Source organism: Microcebus murinus, chromosome 4, assembly GCF_040939455.1.
Source record: "Microcebus murinus isolate Inina chromosome 4, M.murinus_Inina_mat1.0, whole genome shotgun sequence".
NCBI lineage: Eukaryota > Metazoa > Chordata > Mammalia > Primates > Cheirogaleidae > Microcebus > Microcebus murinus.
The window spans coordinates 21,694,483-21,711,887 of record NC_134107.1 but is presented as its reverse complement, the minus strand read 5'-3'; the positions used below and the strand labels follow the sequence as shown (position 1 = coordinate 21,711,887).

General features: G+C 39.1%; 1 protein-coding gene and 1 pseudogene across 7 annotated transcripts in view; one reads left to right on the top strand and one right to left on the bottom strand.

The window, feature by feature from the left end:
• The window catches only part of AMBRA1 (autophagy and beclin 1 regulator 1), a 190,117-nt gene that overhangs the window by 57,240 nt on the left and 115,472 nt on the right, over positions 1 to 17,405 (bottom strand). The gene's annotated exons all lie outside the window — the stretch shown is intronic.
• On the top strand, positions 1,776 to 2,537 carry LOC105885148 (transcription initiation factor TFIID subunit 9-like; annotated as a pseudogene).

The window sequence follows — 17,405 nt, the reverse complement described above, 5'->3', positions numbered from 1 at the left end:
TGCTTGAGGCCAGGAGCTTGAGGTTGCAGTGAGCTATGATGACACCCTGGCCTGGGCAACAGAGAAAGACTATCTCTAAACAAACAAACAAAAAGCCCCTGTATCCTGATTCTGCTAAAAGTAGACCTACAATGTTAGTAACTAGATCCTTTAAGACATTCAAAAAGACATTCTGCCCTACTGGACCAGCCAATTTTCCCCTAGATTCGAGGATGGAAAAATATTCCAGGCCTTTGTTCGGAAGTACAGGAACTCCCTAATGGAAAATCAGGAGCAAAAATAAGTGAGAAAGAACACGGTAAATATGTCTGTTTCACATCACAAACTGCTCAGAAACATGACCGGTCCTCAGAACCAGGAATATGCTATGGAATCCTAGGAGAACATCACTTGTCATATAAAGATAGCTAATTTGAAATCACTTCTAATTAAAATCCACTGTTCAGACATTAATACCAGGCACACAGTGGAAAAACAATATTAACAAGCTATGTATTAAGACACTGCTAAAAGGATGCACCTGGAAAATAAACAGCAATCCAGATTAGACTTTCTAGTCTTGAAACCTGTTTAAAATCCCACCTCTTCCTGGAAACTTTCCTGAATTAGAGAGAAATCCCTGCCCACACAACGTTAGCAATTTTCTTTTTTCTTTCTTTCTTTTTTTTGAGACAGAGTCTCACTCTGTTGCCTGGGCTAGAGCACTGTAGTGCCAGCCTAGCTCACAGCAACCTCCAACTCCTGGGCTCAAGCGATCCCCCTGCCTCAGCCTCGCAAGTAGCTGGGACTATAGGTGCTCGTCGCCACACCTGGCTAATTTTTTTGTCCTATTTTTAGTAAAGACAGGGTCTCGCTCTTGCTCAGGCTGGTCTTGAACTCCTGATCTCAAGCAACCCTCCAGCCTCAGCCTCCAAGAGTGCTAGGATTACAGGTGTGAGCCACTGTGCCTGCCCAGCAACTTTCATAACATAAAACATTTGTCATCTGTTAGGATACCTGACTACAGGTATATAAAGTTTGCTCTGAGTTCAAGTATTTTATTCTCTCAATACACTCAGCCATTGATTTTTCAGTTGGTACTGCATGACCCTTACTTAAAAAACTCCTTAAGAGAAGGAGTCAGCTATTCCCTCACATTTTCAATATTGCAGTCTTGGGACTTAGAATATTGCTATAAACAAATATGAAATACACAAGGGTAAGGAACACTGATGGGAACTACAAGGAATGTCACCACTGGCCTTATAAACTGTTTTTTCTGCAAGCAAGATGACAGGTCCTAGACAGCCTTTGCTACCTGTGTCTATTATAGGGACTCGCTGAATTATAAAAAAAACCAAATCATATTTTAAGGGATTTTCAGCCTGTTATATACATCCAGGAATGGAACTAAGCAACCATGTTTTTCAAATAGAGCCTGTCTTTGATTGCAAATAAACCTAAAAATCCACCATGAAAAACAATTTAAACAATGTTTAGCTACACTACGGAACACCATTTGGCCACCGAATAAAGCAGATCTGTATCAGTATACTGATACAGAAAGAAGTCCTTGATATACTATTCTGTGTGACCCCATCTCTATTAAAAAACAAAATGAAGGGTGCATGGACCAAGGCACATGGAGCCATCTTGGTGAGGATCACATTGCTTCTGAACATCCTGCTCACTGGTACACCAGGGGTTAGAACTAGGCAAAGAACTTGCATCAAGATCAGGACTGAAATACATTAATGTGGGTGATTTAGTTCAAGAAGTCCGATCACCGACTTATGATGAAGACTGGCAAGATGGTTTTGCTTAAGAGCATACATATAGATACACAGATGATGGTATAAATCCTGAAGGATATGGGGATTACAGTATATGAATTAAGAGTTATAAATCAGATATTGGACTTAGCCTTCTGACATGTGACCACAATTCTAGATGATGCAAAAATGTATTCAAACCATGCTGGGAAAGCTACTGTTCATGCAAATGATGTGTGATTGGCAATTCCACATCACACGGACCAGTGTTTTACCTCTCCTCCCCCAAGAGATTTTTTATTAGGCATTGCAAGACAAAGAAATAAAAAACATTTGCCATTAATCAAGCTGTACCCAGGTCCTACATTGCCAGCTGAAAGATACTGCTTAACAGCTCCAAACTACAGGCTTAAGTCTTTATAGAAAAAGGCATCTAATTCTGCAAAAAGAAAACAATTCCTCAGTTAAGTTACTAGTAGACCAAGTAGTCCCACATGAGGCACAACAACCCCGAAAACCATGTCTGTTTCAACTTAAGTAGGGACTCCACTGTCCCTCATACAGCAAAAGTTTATAGTACAGATGCCTGCTTCCAGTACCCAGCTATAAAAGCCATTAATTCCTACAATATCAGTTCAGAAAGTTCTGATTAATCCATCATTAATTGGGTCCAGAAACATTCTTATTACCACTAATATTGTGTTATCACAAAATACTGTCAATATGTTGACAATTGTCAACAATATGTTGACAAAATACTGTCAAATACTGTCAATATGTCAATAATGAGTCATTAAATGCACTAAGAAGAAACCATGAAGATAATGAAGACTATGATAATTTGCAACCTAGCCTTGATGCATGTAAACAGGTAGGCCTGGTCTTGATTCCACTGTACTGAAATTAAACATGCATGCTGGATGTTCTCAAGTTGTGTTTTAGAAAACTTAAGTAATATTTAAAGAGTAAATATAGTTACCATACTTCTCAATGGAAATGTTGGATTTTCTTTAATTCGATTAGTAATGGTTTTTTCACCAGCCTTTAAGTATAAAAAAATAAAGTTGTCTTTTATTAAAAAAAGAAGAAAACTATATAAGTATATAAATATACATATGTGTTTGAACCAATGAAACTTTGGAGAATGGGAATGGAGGTAAGAGTGGTGAGGAGAGACTTAAACATTTTACTGTACATATTTTGGTATTACCTGATTATTTACAATAGACCTGCATTATAAATTTTTAAAGGAGGGGCAGGATGTGTGAGAATTATCTTTATAATGATCTGTTAAAAATTATTCATTTATAATTTTTTCTAAGTTGTTCTAAAAAAACAAAATAAAAAAATTATGCATTTTGCTATTTAATCTCCCCTCTATTCAACATATACATTTACTTGTCCCATACAGCTAATGAGTTGAAGGACTTGAGAAACACTCCTTTGTCCTGGGTTTGCAATGAAATTCATGAATCTCAGGTTCTCTCTTATCATCAAATACTAGTCAAAATAATACTCTGAGATGGCTTTCATACATCTAAGAAGTAAGAGGGTTATAGCTTTAGCAGCCAATAAATTTGTGCTGTCTAACTAAAGAGAAGCCAGAATAATTCCATCTTTCAGTAAACATCCTAGAGAAAACACTACACAATGTCAAGTAATGTTCTAACAGCAAAAATACAGAAAGTTAAATGTTCATCAATAGGGAACAGATAACAATTGAATATTAGAATATTATGCCACATGGCCTGATAAGGGTATAGTAAATAAGAAAATAAAAATAGAGTATTATGCAACAATTAAAATGAACAAATGGAATCAATCAAATTATGTTAATGTGGACTGATAATAAATAATGTTGAATTTTTTTTTTTTTTTTGAGACAGAGTCTCACTTTGTTGCCCAGGTTAGAGTGAGTGCCGTGGCGTCAGCCTAGCTCACAGCAACCTCAAACTCCTGGGCTCAAGCGATCCTCCTGCCTCTGCCTCCCAAGTAGCTGGGACTACAGGCATGCGCCACCATGCCTGGCTAATTTTTTGTATATATATTTTTAGTTGGTCAATTAATTTCTTTCTATTTTTTAGTAGAGACGGGGTCTCGCTCAGGCTGGTTTCGAACTCCTGACCTCGAGCAATCCTCCCGCCTCAGCCTCCCAGAGTGCTAAGATTATAGGCGTGAGCCACCACGGCCGGCTAATGTTGAATTTTAAAAGGTGTAAAAGGAGGCCAGGTGTGGTAGCCCTCATCCCTGTAATCCCAGCACTTTGGGAGGCCAAGGATCACTTGAGGCCACAAATTGAAGTTCATCTTGGGCAACATATCGAGACTCTATTTAAAATAAGAAAAATAAAAAAAATAATAAAAGTTATTAAATGATACATATGGTATGATACCATATATATAAATACAACTATTAAAAATACAAAACAATGGTATTTTTAATAACATATTAAGTTATAAAAGATGGAGTGCAATCATACAAACCAAAGTCATAAAATCAGTTGCCTCAGTGTAAACAGGGAAATATAATTAAAGGTATCAAAGGAACTTCAGCTTTATCAGAAATGATTTTATTTTAAAAAATTTGTTAAGACAAACAGGGCAAAGTGTTAACAACTATTAAATTTCGGTTGTGTAAGCACAAGTGCTTGTTATATATATATATGCCTGTGTAGATATTATGCTTTCTCGTATTTTTAAAATTCCTCACAATAGGAAGGCAGGAAGCAAACAAGCAAGCAAGCAACTGGGGACACAAAGAAAAACCAACCTCTACATGCTTTCTCACAATCTTAAGCCTTGCCCAACAAGGAATGGGGTGGTAGTAATTGGCTAAAGCAAAATGTTTTGTGATGTGGAGTCCTACTAAATTCCAAAGGTGGGCAAGGAGGCTTCATTCCACTTACTTGGAATTCCCCATATAAAAGATTATGCCCACAGAAACATGTCCTAAGTCTTGATGAATCAAGTTTATACCACATAAAGCCTGAGATACTGTATTGATGAAACCATCCAGCAGGCAGCTATGAATGGCACAGTCACACAAGCTTTGTACTTCACAAAAGCAGAAACTCTCAGACCATGGGCTTCCTGGGTTCAAACTAGCAACAGTCTGTCTTCACAGAAGAAAAATGTGACCACATGCCCAGGCCCAGCCTTTCCTCTTAGATGCCATTCTGATGTCATATAATATCCTACCTTGAAAGCAAGAAAGGCTTATTTTTAATGACAAGTTAGATACATTTCTAAGAAAGGCCCGTGGCAAGTTTCTAGCTTTCACAAGAGCTATTACTAAGGAAAGCAAAAGGGGACTAAGAAGTGCTTTATTGTCTTCCCATCTGCCAGAATTGCTTACCTGCCTGTACCTCTCAGAAAACTCTGGACCTGCTATCACACGCCAAGAATACCTGTAAACCAGTGAGCATGATGGTGTAAGTACGTGCCTTTTTAAGACCAACTCTGTTGCTGGTCATCACCAAGAATGCATGAACATCTGCAAACTTCTCTATAGCAGCCCCTTGGGGTGTGGGAAACATCACGAAATACTCTTGCAGTTAAACTAAGTCATGAGCCCTTGTTCCTTACAAAACCATCTTTCTCTTTACTCTCCTCACTACAATCCATCTTTCAATACTAGACTGATTGCTTTTAAAAGCAGAGTTTTGATTATATATCACTCACTTGCTTAAAAAGCTTCAATGGCTCCTCACTGCCTAAACCCAGGATAGACTCTGTGGTCTGCTCTTCAAGGCTCGCCACAATCTGCCTGTAATCCACCTCTCTGTGCTTACTTCTCACCGCTTGCCATCCACATCACTTTGTAAATGTGTTTTAAGCATAGCCCCATGTTTATGCTTTTGTTTATACTGTCCTCACTATCTAGACTTCTTCCTCCTGCTCATAATAAATGTTTACTAAAATCCCCAATTCCCTATCACCCATTCCAGGACCCTCCCAAATAACCCCCTTTTCTTGGAAGTCTTCTCTGATCTCACTAACCTGACATGATCTCCTCTATGGAAGACAGGGGCACTGTTTCTCTCTCTTATTCTGTCATGTTCCTTTTGCTCAATCTTCTGTCCTCCTATTCAGGCAGCATGCTCTACCATTATTTACTCCACTTGAAGATGGGTTTAAAATTCAGTCCACCAGAGGCTCAACTCAAAATCTTTTTTTTTTTTTTTTTTTTTTTTTTGAGACAGAGTCTCACTTTGTTGCCCAGGCTAGAGTGAGTGCCATGGCGTCAGCCTCGCTCACAGCAACCTCAATCTCCTGGGCTCAAGCGATCCTCCTGTCTCAGCCTCCCGAGTAGCTGGGACTACAGGCATGCGCCACCATGCCCGGCCAATTTTTTGTATATATATTTTTAGTTGGTCAATTAATTTCTTTCTATTTTTGGTAGAGACGGGGTCTCGCTCAGGCTGGTTTCGAACTCCTGACCTTGAGCTATCCGCCCGCCTCGGCCTCCCAAAGTGCTAGGATTACAGGCGTGAGCCACTGCGCCCGGCCCTCAACTCAAAATCTATCAGTCAAATATACTTGCTCTGTTCCCACTCAACACGCTCCCTAAACCCGAATCCCTATAGTACATTATTAATAAGTCCCTTTGACAGCAAGAACACACACAATTTCCTGATCTTTATATGAAATATTTTGACACTCTGCCACAGAAGATATGCAATAACTCCATATTAAATACAGAAACAAAGGGTTACTTGAGTATGCCTGACACTTACTACTGGACTGTCAGCTCTATAATCATAGAGACTATCTTAAATTCCTCTGAGACACTTAACTACCTCTGAGTACTTTCACCTAACCCTGCACAAAGCACAGAGTTGCAACTCAATTTGTTCACTAGAACTCAAAGTGCCTTTGCCTTTGAGAAAATACCCACTCAACCAGCAGAAGGACACTTCGAGAATTTCTAAAAAACCCTTTTGTTTCATTTCTGCAATTATAGAAAAGCACATAACTTTTGGAAATCTATCTAGCACAGTACTCAGAGCACTAAGAAATTGAAGGTTGGCCGGGTGCAGTGGCTTACATCTATAATCCTAGCACTCTAGGAGGCCAAGGTGGGAGAATGGCTTGAGGTCAGGAGTTTGAGACCAGCCTGAGCAAGAGAAAGACCCTGTCTCTACTAAAAAATAGAAAAAATTAGCTGGGCATCATGGTGCACACCTGTAGTCCCGGTACTTGGGAGGCTAAGGCAGGAGGATTGCTTGAGCCCAGGAGTTTGAAGTTGCTGTGAGTTAGGCTGATGCCACTGCACTCTAGCCCAGGCGACAGAACCAGACTGTCTCAGAAAGAAAAAAATAAGAAATTGAAGCTTTCACCCAGGAAAAATATTTTATGAATTTACTTCCTTCATAACTATAGCCAAAACAAAGCCAGGGCAGGCAGGTTTCCCACTGCAAGCTGGTAAATATGTAAAAAAATCTCCCCCTCTGGCCTGTGGAGGATCCAACCTGGGAGCAGGCCTTCTCCTTTGTTGGCCTCTGCAAGGCTCTTGCCTTGAGGCCAACAGGATTAGCACAGCCATTTCATGCTCTGAAAAGTCAGAAAAGGAGAGATAGGAAGCTTTTCACTTTAGGAAATGCCTAGTAGTCAGAGATGGTTCTGTTTCTGTTCAAAAGATAAGCGGGGATGCTGAGGTTAAAAAGCAAAAATGCCAACAATGGTTAATGAAAGGTTTGGAAACAATGTACAGAATTAGGCAATGGGATAAACTCCAAGAAGAGAGGAGCAGGTGCCAGAGGAAAAATGCAGCAGAGAATCAGCACTAGATGTTTTCATGCATTCAAAAATTTCCATGTATTTAAAATGTCATCAGGACGGCCTGTGAGCACAGACTTGATGCATCAATTAGGGAATGCAAGCTTATCCCTCTTGGCACAAAATACCCACAAATAAGCTCCTAGTATAAAAGTCAAAATAAAACAGAAAGAAAATCTGTACCATAAAAAAGTTTAGCAATTGATACATTTTCTTGGCTTAAATAGAAATAAACTATAGACCTTCTTGAGATGAGGCAGACTAAACTCAAATATATTCAAAGACACAGAGCTCCCAGGCTGCAAGTTGGATTTTGAATCTTGGGAAACAGGTGGGCTTCAGGAGGTCCAAGAAACCACTGAAACAGCAAATAAAATTGTGCCTGTGTTGACATGTATGTTATTATTATTAATTGAATTTTTAAATTTTTTATATTTATGATGCTTTGACATCTTGGGGTCTTGACAGACAAGTGACTTCCCCTCCCAGGGTTAGTTAATTCCTGGAGACGGCAAACAGCTTGCCTTTTAAACCCAAACCAACCAATCCAGAGTCTAGACCCCTAATCATCTCCTTTATTAAAACTCTCACATACCAAGCCAATATTTCTTCAACTCTAAATCACCCCAGGGCCAGATATGGACAAACAGCCCAGAGCCTGTCAAAACTATTCCAACTGGCTGGGCGCGGTGGCTCACGCTTGTAATCCTAGCACTCTGGGAGGCCGAGGCAGGCGGATTGCTCAAGGTCAGGAGTTCAAAACCAGCCTGAGCGAGACCCCATCTCTACTATAAAAATAGAAAGAAATTAATTGGCCAACTAATATATATATATATATATATATAAAATTAGCCGGGCATGGTGGCTCGTGCCTGTAGTCCCAGCGACTCGGGAGGCTGAGGCAGTAGGATTGCTTGAGCCCAGGAGTTTGAGGTTGCTGTGAGCTAGGCTGACGCCACGGCACTCACTCTAGCCTAGGCAAGAAAGCGAGACTCTGTCTCAAAAAAAAAAAAAAAAAAAAAAAAAACTATTCCAACTGATTCAATTCTAAACTTACTCAGCACATCTACCTGCCTTGTCCATTCCTCACCCTGAAAACCCCAATAAAGGCCCTGGCCCATGCTTCCCCTTGCCTCCTTCTGCCTCCTAACTCCCTGGTACTTCCCCACGTGGCTTTGTGTTGTGTGGCATGGCATGCTCCCTATCTCTTGGGAACTGTAAGTAACAAATATCCTTTCAATGACAATCATCTCCTCATCTCCTGTCCCTACCATACCTGAATAAAACCAAAATCCTAGTATACTTTATTATAGTTATGTTAACACATTTTTTCTGAAAGTAGGGTCCAAGCTTTTAATACACTTCCTCACAGAGTTTTCACTGTTCTCTATAAGGTTAAAAGTTAGTGACCTAAATGTTTTAGGTCACACTGGGGCTTGAGCTCAGTGGGCAAGGATATATAACAGATAAAGCCTCTCTGGGAACATGCAAAGCCAGGTGGTTGTTCTTAGAGTGCAAAGAAAAACTGTGGAGATTGCAGAGGGTTTTGTTTACTTTTGGTTTTTCTTGCCTCTCTGCAGTACTAGGGATTGTGAGGCAAGGCAGTATAAAGGAAAAAGGTTCATAAATTCCAAAGTAGTGAGTGACAGTGATGATAAATTAGCATTTCTCCCATATAATACAAAACTTCTGAAATATAAAATACGATTTTATTTAAACATCCATAGAATGTGAGATATGGAATTATCCATTTTTTTGTTTTGTTTTAGAAACAGACTCTCACTCTGTTGCCCCAGGTAGAGTGCAGTGCCATCATGATAGTTCACTGCAACCTCAAACTCTTGGGCTCAAGCAATCGCCCTGCCTCAGCCTCCCCAGTACCTGGGACTACAGGCATGTGGCCACCACATCTAGCTAATTTTTTCTATTTTTGGTAGAGATGGGGTCTCACTCTTGTTCAGGCTGGTCTCACACTCATGACCTCAAGCAATCCGCCCACCTTGGCCTCCCAGAGTGCTAGGATTACAAGTGTGAGTCACTGCGCCCAGCCTGGAATTGTCTACGTTATGTTCTGTAAAAACAACTAGCACACTGTGCCAATGAATGACAGTATCACCAGAGATAAAGCCTTGGCCTTCAACCTTACTAAGGCTGACAAACATAGAGAGATTTGGGATCTAGACCAAAGTACAGAGTCTTGAGACATGCCTAGAATAAAGAGTAGTGATCTCAAAACAGAAAGCTTTTTGATGGCTGAGTGAGAACTGAATATTAAACAGATATTTATCAAACACAGCACTGTGGAAGATGTACATAAAATGGTAATAAGATGTACTTCTTGCTTGGTTGGAGCCTACATTCCTGTTAGGGAGATAAGATTTCCATCAAAAACATTAAAAACAAGAAAAGACAATGTGAATGTCTAATGAGGGGACAGACAACCAGAGCCACAGCTATCTGGGGGGTGAGAGGGTCACTGGCACAGGTGGGGGTGTTGGGAGAACCAGGAAACTTAGGGAAGAAGTAGGAGCTGAAGCTTAAAGGAAGGAGTGATAGGATTTGGAAAGGAGGACGGGAGAAGAATGATTCAGGATAGAAAGAGGCTACTGCTCAAGGTGTAATTAGGGTTTAAGGGCTAATATCAGTTCAGTGGGAAGCAAAGGCTTACATAAAGATTAGAGAAGTCAGGCTGAAAAAAGATAAGGAATTCATCATCTATGTGGCAGGAAATATCAATCCTTTGAAATTTTTTGACTAAAGGAATTACATAGTAGACAGCTTTTTACATTTTAATTTTTATCAAAGTGCTACATATCCATAATTTTTAAAGTTAAGAGCTATTACAAGGCTAATAAAGTTAAAATAGCACCCTCCAGCCTCATGACCTACTTCCCTTGATTTCTGCTTTCTAGTGGCAGTTACTTTTCAAAGTCTTTTGCTGTGTTTCTTCTGATAATTAACCATGATGTTAATGATTTTTTCAATTTCAGCTGTTATCTACTGGCTTCCTATGATAGGAGACAATTTTTCTTACTCCCTTTCCTCCCCCATCCTTCCGAAATAGTTCTATCACATTTTTTGTTCATGTTAATTATTTATAATATTATGACTATATAAATATTCACAGAATACAGAAATAGTACAATAAATTTATATTTCCTTTCACATGCAATGTTATTTCTTCAGAAGAAGAAATGTTCTTGTCATCACTTGCTAGTCACCACCCTTCTTTTCCCATTTTCTTTATACAGTGAGCATATACTTTTGTCTAATCACTTTAGAAGGGATTTGGGGGAGAGTGGAGGTAAACACATGTGTTCATTCTTTGTGTTTTCCCGAAGTCTCAAGCCTCACAGGGCAAGTATTTTTCAAGTGGGAAGACCATAAGCAGGGAGTGACCAGTTAGGAAACCGCTACAAATAATGACCTGAATCAGGGTTAGAATAGCGAGAAGGGAAAGGAACAAACAATGCAAGAGATTCCATTTGGGAAGAATTATTTAATTTGAGCATGGTAGGAAAGAGAATGTAGAGTAGCTTGTGAGAAGTAATAATCCATAAAAATGTACAGGCTTAGCACCTGGTGGGGGGAGGTCAAGAAGAATGTTGTTAGAATTAATATTAATAAAAACAGGGGAAGGTGTTATATTTTAAAAGTTTGGGTCTTGACACATTAAATATAAGAAGGCTGTGGGACATCCAAAGTGGAAATAATTTAGAAAACTGTCTTGAGTTATTTCCATAAAAGTGACAACTCAGAAAACTCGAAAAGGCCAAAGTATATAGGAGAGCTGGAGTGGAGCTGGTAGAAGGAAAGCTAGGAAAGGAAAGCTTTAAAAAAAAAAGTGATCTAGCATTCTGGGAGACCGAGGCGGGCGGATTGTTTGAGCTCAGGAGTTCGAGACCAGTCTGAGCAAGAGTAAGACCCCATCTCTACTAAAAATAGAAAAATTAGCCAGGCACAGTGGCATGTGCCTGTAGTCCCAGCTACTTGGGAGGCTGAGGCGGTAGGATTGCTTGAGCCCAGGAGTTTGAGGTTGCTATGAGCTAGACTGATGCCATGGCACTCTAACCGGGGCAACAGAAGTTACTATTTAAGAGAGGCCAGTTCTTTAAAAAATTAAACAGAATTATCCCATGAACCAGCAATTCTACTCCTACATATACATACAAAATAACTGAAAATCTATGTTCACAGACAAACTTGTATATAAATGTTCACAGCAGTATTATTCACAATAACCAAAGAGTGGAAGCAACTCATAAGTCCATCAGCTGATGAGTGGATAAATAAAATGTGGTATATCCATACAATGGAATATTATTCAGCCATAAAAGGAAAAGTACTAATACATGCTACAACATGAATGAAACCCAAAAACATTTAGCTATGTGAAAGAAACCAGACACAAAAGGCCACATGTTATATGATTCCATTTATATGAAATGTCCAGGACAGGCAAATTCAGAAACAGAAAGTATCTGTCAGGGGCTAGGTAAGAGGGGAGGAATAGAAAGTATCTACAAATGAGGTTTCTTTTTAGGATGATGAAATGTTCTGGAATTAGTGTTGATAGTTAGACAACTTTGTGAGTATACTAAAAACTAGTGAGTTGTACACTTTGAAAGGGTGAATTTTATATTTAAATTATATCTCAATTTTTAGAAAAGGTCAAAGAAAATCAATGAGAACTAGGAAAAAGCCATTAAATTGGGTGGCTAACTCACTGTGAAGGAATAAAAAGGTAAGAGATCATCTATATTCCTAGAGATAAAGTTGAGAGCAGGTCAGCAAAGCCAAAATAAAATTAGCTGGGTATGGTGGCATGCGCCTATAGTCCTAGCTACCTAAAAGCTGCAGTGAACTATAATTATACCACTGCACTTCAGCCTAGGTAGCAGAACAAGTCTCAGTTTTTTGTTTTGTTTTGTTGTTTTTTTAAAGGCAAAACAAAGAGAAGTCTGAAAACAATTACTTAAAACACTTGGGGCTGAGTCCAGTGGCTCATGCCTGTACTCCTAGCACTTAATGGAAGCAGAGGCAGGAGGATCTCTTGAGGCTGGGAGTCTGAGACCAGCCTGAACAACAGTGAGACCCTGTCTCTACAAAAAATAGAAGTTAGCCAGATGTGGTGGCACATGCCTATAGTCCCAGCTACTAGGGAGGCGGAGGCAGGAGGATCACTTGAGTTCAGGAGTTTGAGGTTGCAGTGAGCAACCACGATGCTACTAGCACTCTAGCCCGGGAGACAGAGCAAGACCCTGTTAAAACAAACAAACAAAAAAACCCAAACCCCTCAAAACCAAAACCCCCAAAACAAAAATACCCCAAAAAAACCTCACTTGGCCTAAGTATGTACTTTTCAATTGTCCCAAGATTTTGAATCAGCTCTAAAATAACATTAAGAAGGAATGGGGAAAAGGTTAAAAGGTTTTGTTACCAGCCTATGTAAGAGCAAGAACCTGTGTCTCTACAAAAATAGAAAAATTAGCCAGGCATCGTGGCTCACACCTGTATTCCCAGCTACTTGGGAGGCTGAGGCAGGAGGATCCCCTGAGCCCAGGAGTTCGAGGTTGCAGTGATCTATGATGACACCACTGTACTCTACCAGGGGTGACAGAGCAAGATTCTGCCTCTGCCTCAAAACAAACAAACAGATTTTGGTAGCTCTAAATTAATTAATTCGATAAATATGAATTATTATAATGTATATGTACAGGAACTTATTAAAATATAAATTTTATACCTCAATTGGATCAATTACATAGGGAACAAAAATTTGATCCCAATCCTAAGTTTTTTTTAGAAAAACATGGGTGCTATACCCCCAGGGCGTAGGATGGTAAAAGGTATAGAGGAAACTCTCAGATGTTTATTGAATGAAGGAATAGCCAAACATTGGCAGTGCCTTCTCTGAGTGGTTCTATGTATTATAAGAATAATATGTGATAAGAATGTACAGTAAGTAGTGGGTCCTGGTAGTTATTTAAGGAAAAAAATTCAAAAAGAAGGCCTAAGCATCACTCTTAAAGGAAGATATAATCAAACATTAGATTTACTTAGTTTAGGCTTTATAGTTTTATTTAATGAAATTATCCCAGGTAAAATGTGTTGTTACACATTGAACTTTCTAGCTCCTAACCTTATCCTCTTCTAAAACAAAATCATTGTTTTCATAACAAAGTTTTTTTTTCTTTCTCTGAATCTTAGAAATATAACCCTTGTGTTACAGCATAAGGGGCTATTACAGAAACACTGGGGACTACAAATACGAAAAATGACAAAGTTCCTGACTTGAGAGAACAATCTAGTAGGAGAGAGAAAATATGTACAAAAATATCAGAATACAAGGAAAAATATTATAGATATATTGTGCAAACTAGGCATGATTTCAATATAAGTTATCATGAGAGTAAAATGAATCTAAGAATAAGATGTAGCAACATATATTTATTTTTTTAAATTATAATCATCCAATATAGAACTGAATACTGTGATTTATGTTCATTTTTCATAAATATGTAGCAAGATAATTTATATGTTAATCAGTTATATATATGAGACTTTTTTTTAAAGATGCAGGATCTGCTCTGTTGCCCAGGCTGGAGTGCAGTGGTGTAATCATAGCTCACTGTAACCTCTTGTTCCTGGTCTCAAGTGATCCTCCTGCCTCAGCCTCCTGAGTAGCTAGGACTACTAGGCACTTGGCAGCATGCCCAGCTAATTTTTTCTCTTTTCTTTTTAGTAGAGACGAGGTCTCACCATATTTCCCAGGCTGGCCTCGAACTCCTGGGCTCAAGTGATCCTCCCACCTTGGCCTCCAAAGTGCTGGGACTTGTAGGCATGAGCTACCCTGCCCAGCCGAATAAGACTTATATTATCTTACTTACACCCAAGGAAAACTTCATAATCACAACCATTTTCTAAATGTTTATTAGAAACATTTAGAAATGTTTCTAATATAAATGTGCCAAGTGCCCCAGTAAGTGCTTTAAACGTCTCATTCAATCTTCACACACACTAAAGGAAGTTTGTTTACTCATTAGACAAATATTTATTGCGTGCCTACTATGCCAGCCAATGAATAAAACAGACAAAAATTCCTGCCTTCATGGAAATTACATTCTTCTAGAGGGAAGAGCAGAAAGACAATTAATTAATAAGTTCACCACACAGCATGTTAAATTGTGTTAAGTACCATGGAAAAATATAAAATAGGGAAGAGGAATGGAAAGTGCGGGGGTGGAGGGCTGATAATTTTTGATAGAGTGTTAGTTACTGAAAGGCTTTACTGAATCCCTATTTTACAGATGAGGAGGAAACTGAGGTTCAGATCAGTTAAACAACTTGCCCATGGTCACCCAGTTAGTAAGAGGTTACATGAAATTTAAATTCAGCTGTTCTTACTATTAAGCAATATGGTCTCTCCCCAAGTCAGTAATAAATTCAGTAATGAAAGTTTGCTTTATCAGATATTGCTTAAAGACTACAGTGGCATTTTTAAGCCCTCAAAAGGGTTAAGGAGTAACTTTCTATTTCAGTATTTGATGCCTCATTTCATATCCATATTAGCTTTTACAAAGGAGTTGTGAGTGGCCTAAGATCTTTAGATGACATTATATTCTTAGAAAAGCTGAGAAGAGATCAAAATAATAATTAGTCAGATGTGAAAGGACACTTCATGAACTACATTCAGCCTGTGAAAAGATTATGTACAAATCCTGGACAAGTTCTACCTCCTCCTTACTGCTGCTGTGACTACCTCTATTTAGTTCAACAAGAAGTATTTATTTTATGTCCCAAGGGTGCCTAGCACAACTCAGATGTTCTTTAGCGACTCCCTTTTATTAAACTGAGGTAGATTCTTTTCAGCCACCTGAGCCTGTTTCATTGCATTGAGGTGTTCTTGTCACTGGAACATCTAAAGTTGGCAGTCCCATCTTGTCTCAAGTAGTTCTGGTACTGCAAATAACCTGGGTGCTAAGGCATATATCTAATTTTATTACTTTTGACTTCAGATAATTCGTTTTTCAAAGGAAGTTAGAGTCCTTTGCTAATTTGTCCTACTTAATCCCAAGAAGGAACATGGAGGTAACCACCACACCCTCACTCACCTGTCAAGTGGACAGAGATTAAATGACTCACTCAAATTATACAGTGAATTACTGAAGGAACAAGAATGAGAACAACCTGGTTGTCAACTTATAGTTCATTTTCTAAAACACAGGATCAGTAGTTCTCAATCTTTGTGTTCGTAACATACATTTGGATGCTAGATTTCTTGGAAGTTCATTTGAAGGGATTAAAAGACTCAAAACAACAGTAAAGTTAGCAATAATAAAAAGGCAGTCATTATTATAGTGAGAAAATGTCCCCTAGTCCTGTGGTCCCCAACCTCCAGGTCAGGAACCACTACCAGTCCATGGCCTATCAGGAATTGGGCCACAAAGCAAGAGTTGATTGAGCAAAGCTTCATCTGTATTTATAGCCACCCCCCATCACTCGCATCACCGCCTGGGCTCTGCCTCCTGTCAGATAAGCAGCAGCAGCAGATTCTCAAAGGACCACGAACCCTACTGGAAACTGCGCATGCGTGGGATCCAGGCTGCATGTTCCTTATGATGCCTTAAGTAATGCCTGATGATCTGAAGTGGAGCTGAGGCAGTGATGCTAGAGCAGCTGCAAATACAGATTATCATTAGCAGAGAGGTTTGACTGCACAATAAATGTAATGTGTTTGAATCATCCCCAAACCATTCCCCTCCACCACCACTCCTCGTCCTGGTCTGTGGAAAATTTGTCTTCTATGAAACTGGTCCCTCATGGCAAAAAGGTTGGGGAACCCTGCCACAGTCCCTTATCTGGTGGCCTTCAGCACTGTGTCACTGAGCAGAATTGTTCTGTATTCACTCACCTACTCACCAGGCAAACTTCTCCCATGCTCCAGGAAACCCAAGCTTTCCTCTTTGGCACCAGCCTCTTACCTCTTACTCCTATCAATTTATATCCCACTTTAAAACACAGGGTGTGACTCCCTCAACCTCAAAATCAACCTGATACGGCAATAACAATTTTAGTAAACATGCACTTTACACACTGATCAAACTTGTTGCCATATCAGTGTGCCAAGTCACACAAGAAAAGTCAGTCTGCCTTCAGGAAAGCAAAGCTTCAATTAAGAGGTCAACTTGAATTTAGTGGCTAATTAATACTTTAATGCAACATCACTGGGAAATAAGCAATTGACAAGTAGTGCCAAGGGCACTCAGTAAAGACTACATCCTCCTGTATCATGTCAGAATGACAGTCTCTATGATAGCCAGGAAGAGACAACTGACCTCATCTAAGGAAGCAGAAGCTGGAAAGACACTACATTTCCCAAAAAACCCTGTTGAGGAAAACAAGGTTGTTTAACTCTGGTTTGAATGGTAGGAACTTTAGGTGTGGTTAAGTGACACAAGGAAAACCACAGAGGTGATAACTTGCATTTTTGCATTATAACACATTTCTCTGATAGGATGAATATTCTAATGACATCTTTGGGTAAAGCCCTGTAATACAGAACAAAGTTAATTAATTTCCTGATACCTGGGGAAATTGTGACAGAGTGATATAATGATCAAGGGTAAGGAATCAGATAAAATCCAGGACTTCTACATACAGAACAACAATAGTAATTCAAAGTACTGAACAACAAGAAAATAATCCCTGATCCTGGAAGGATTCTTAAAGAAGTTAACTTAATTTTTTCTGTAATAAATTCCCAGCACCAAGTGTAGGAGCTTACACATAATAGTATTCAATAAGTATATTCCGATGAACTTATTAAACACAAACTTAAACACAGCACTATATTATCCATTAAAATAGCAATGAA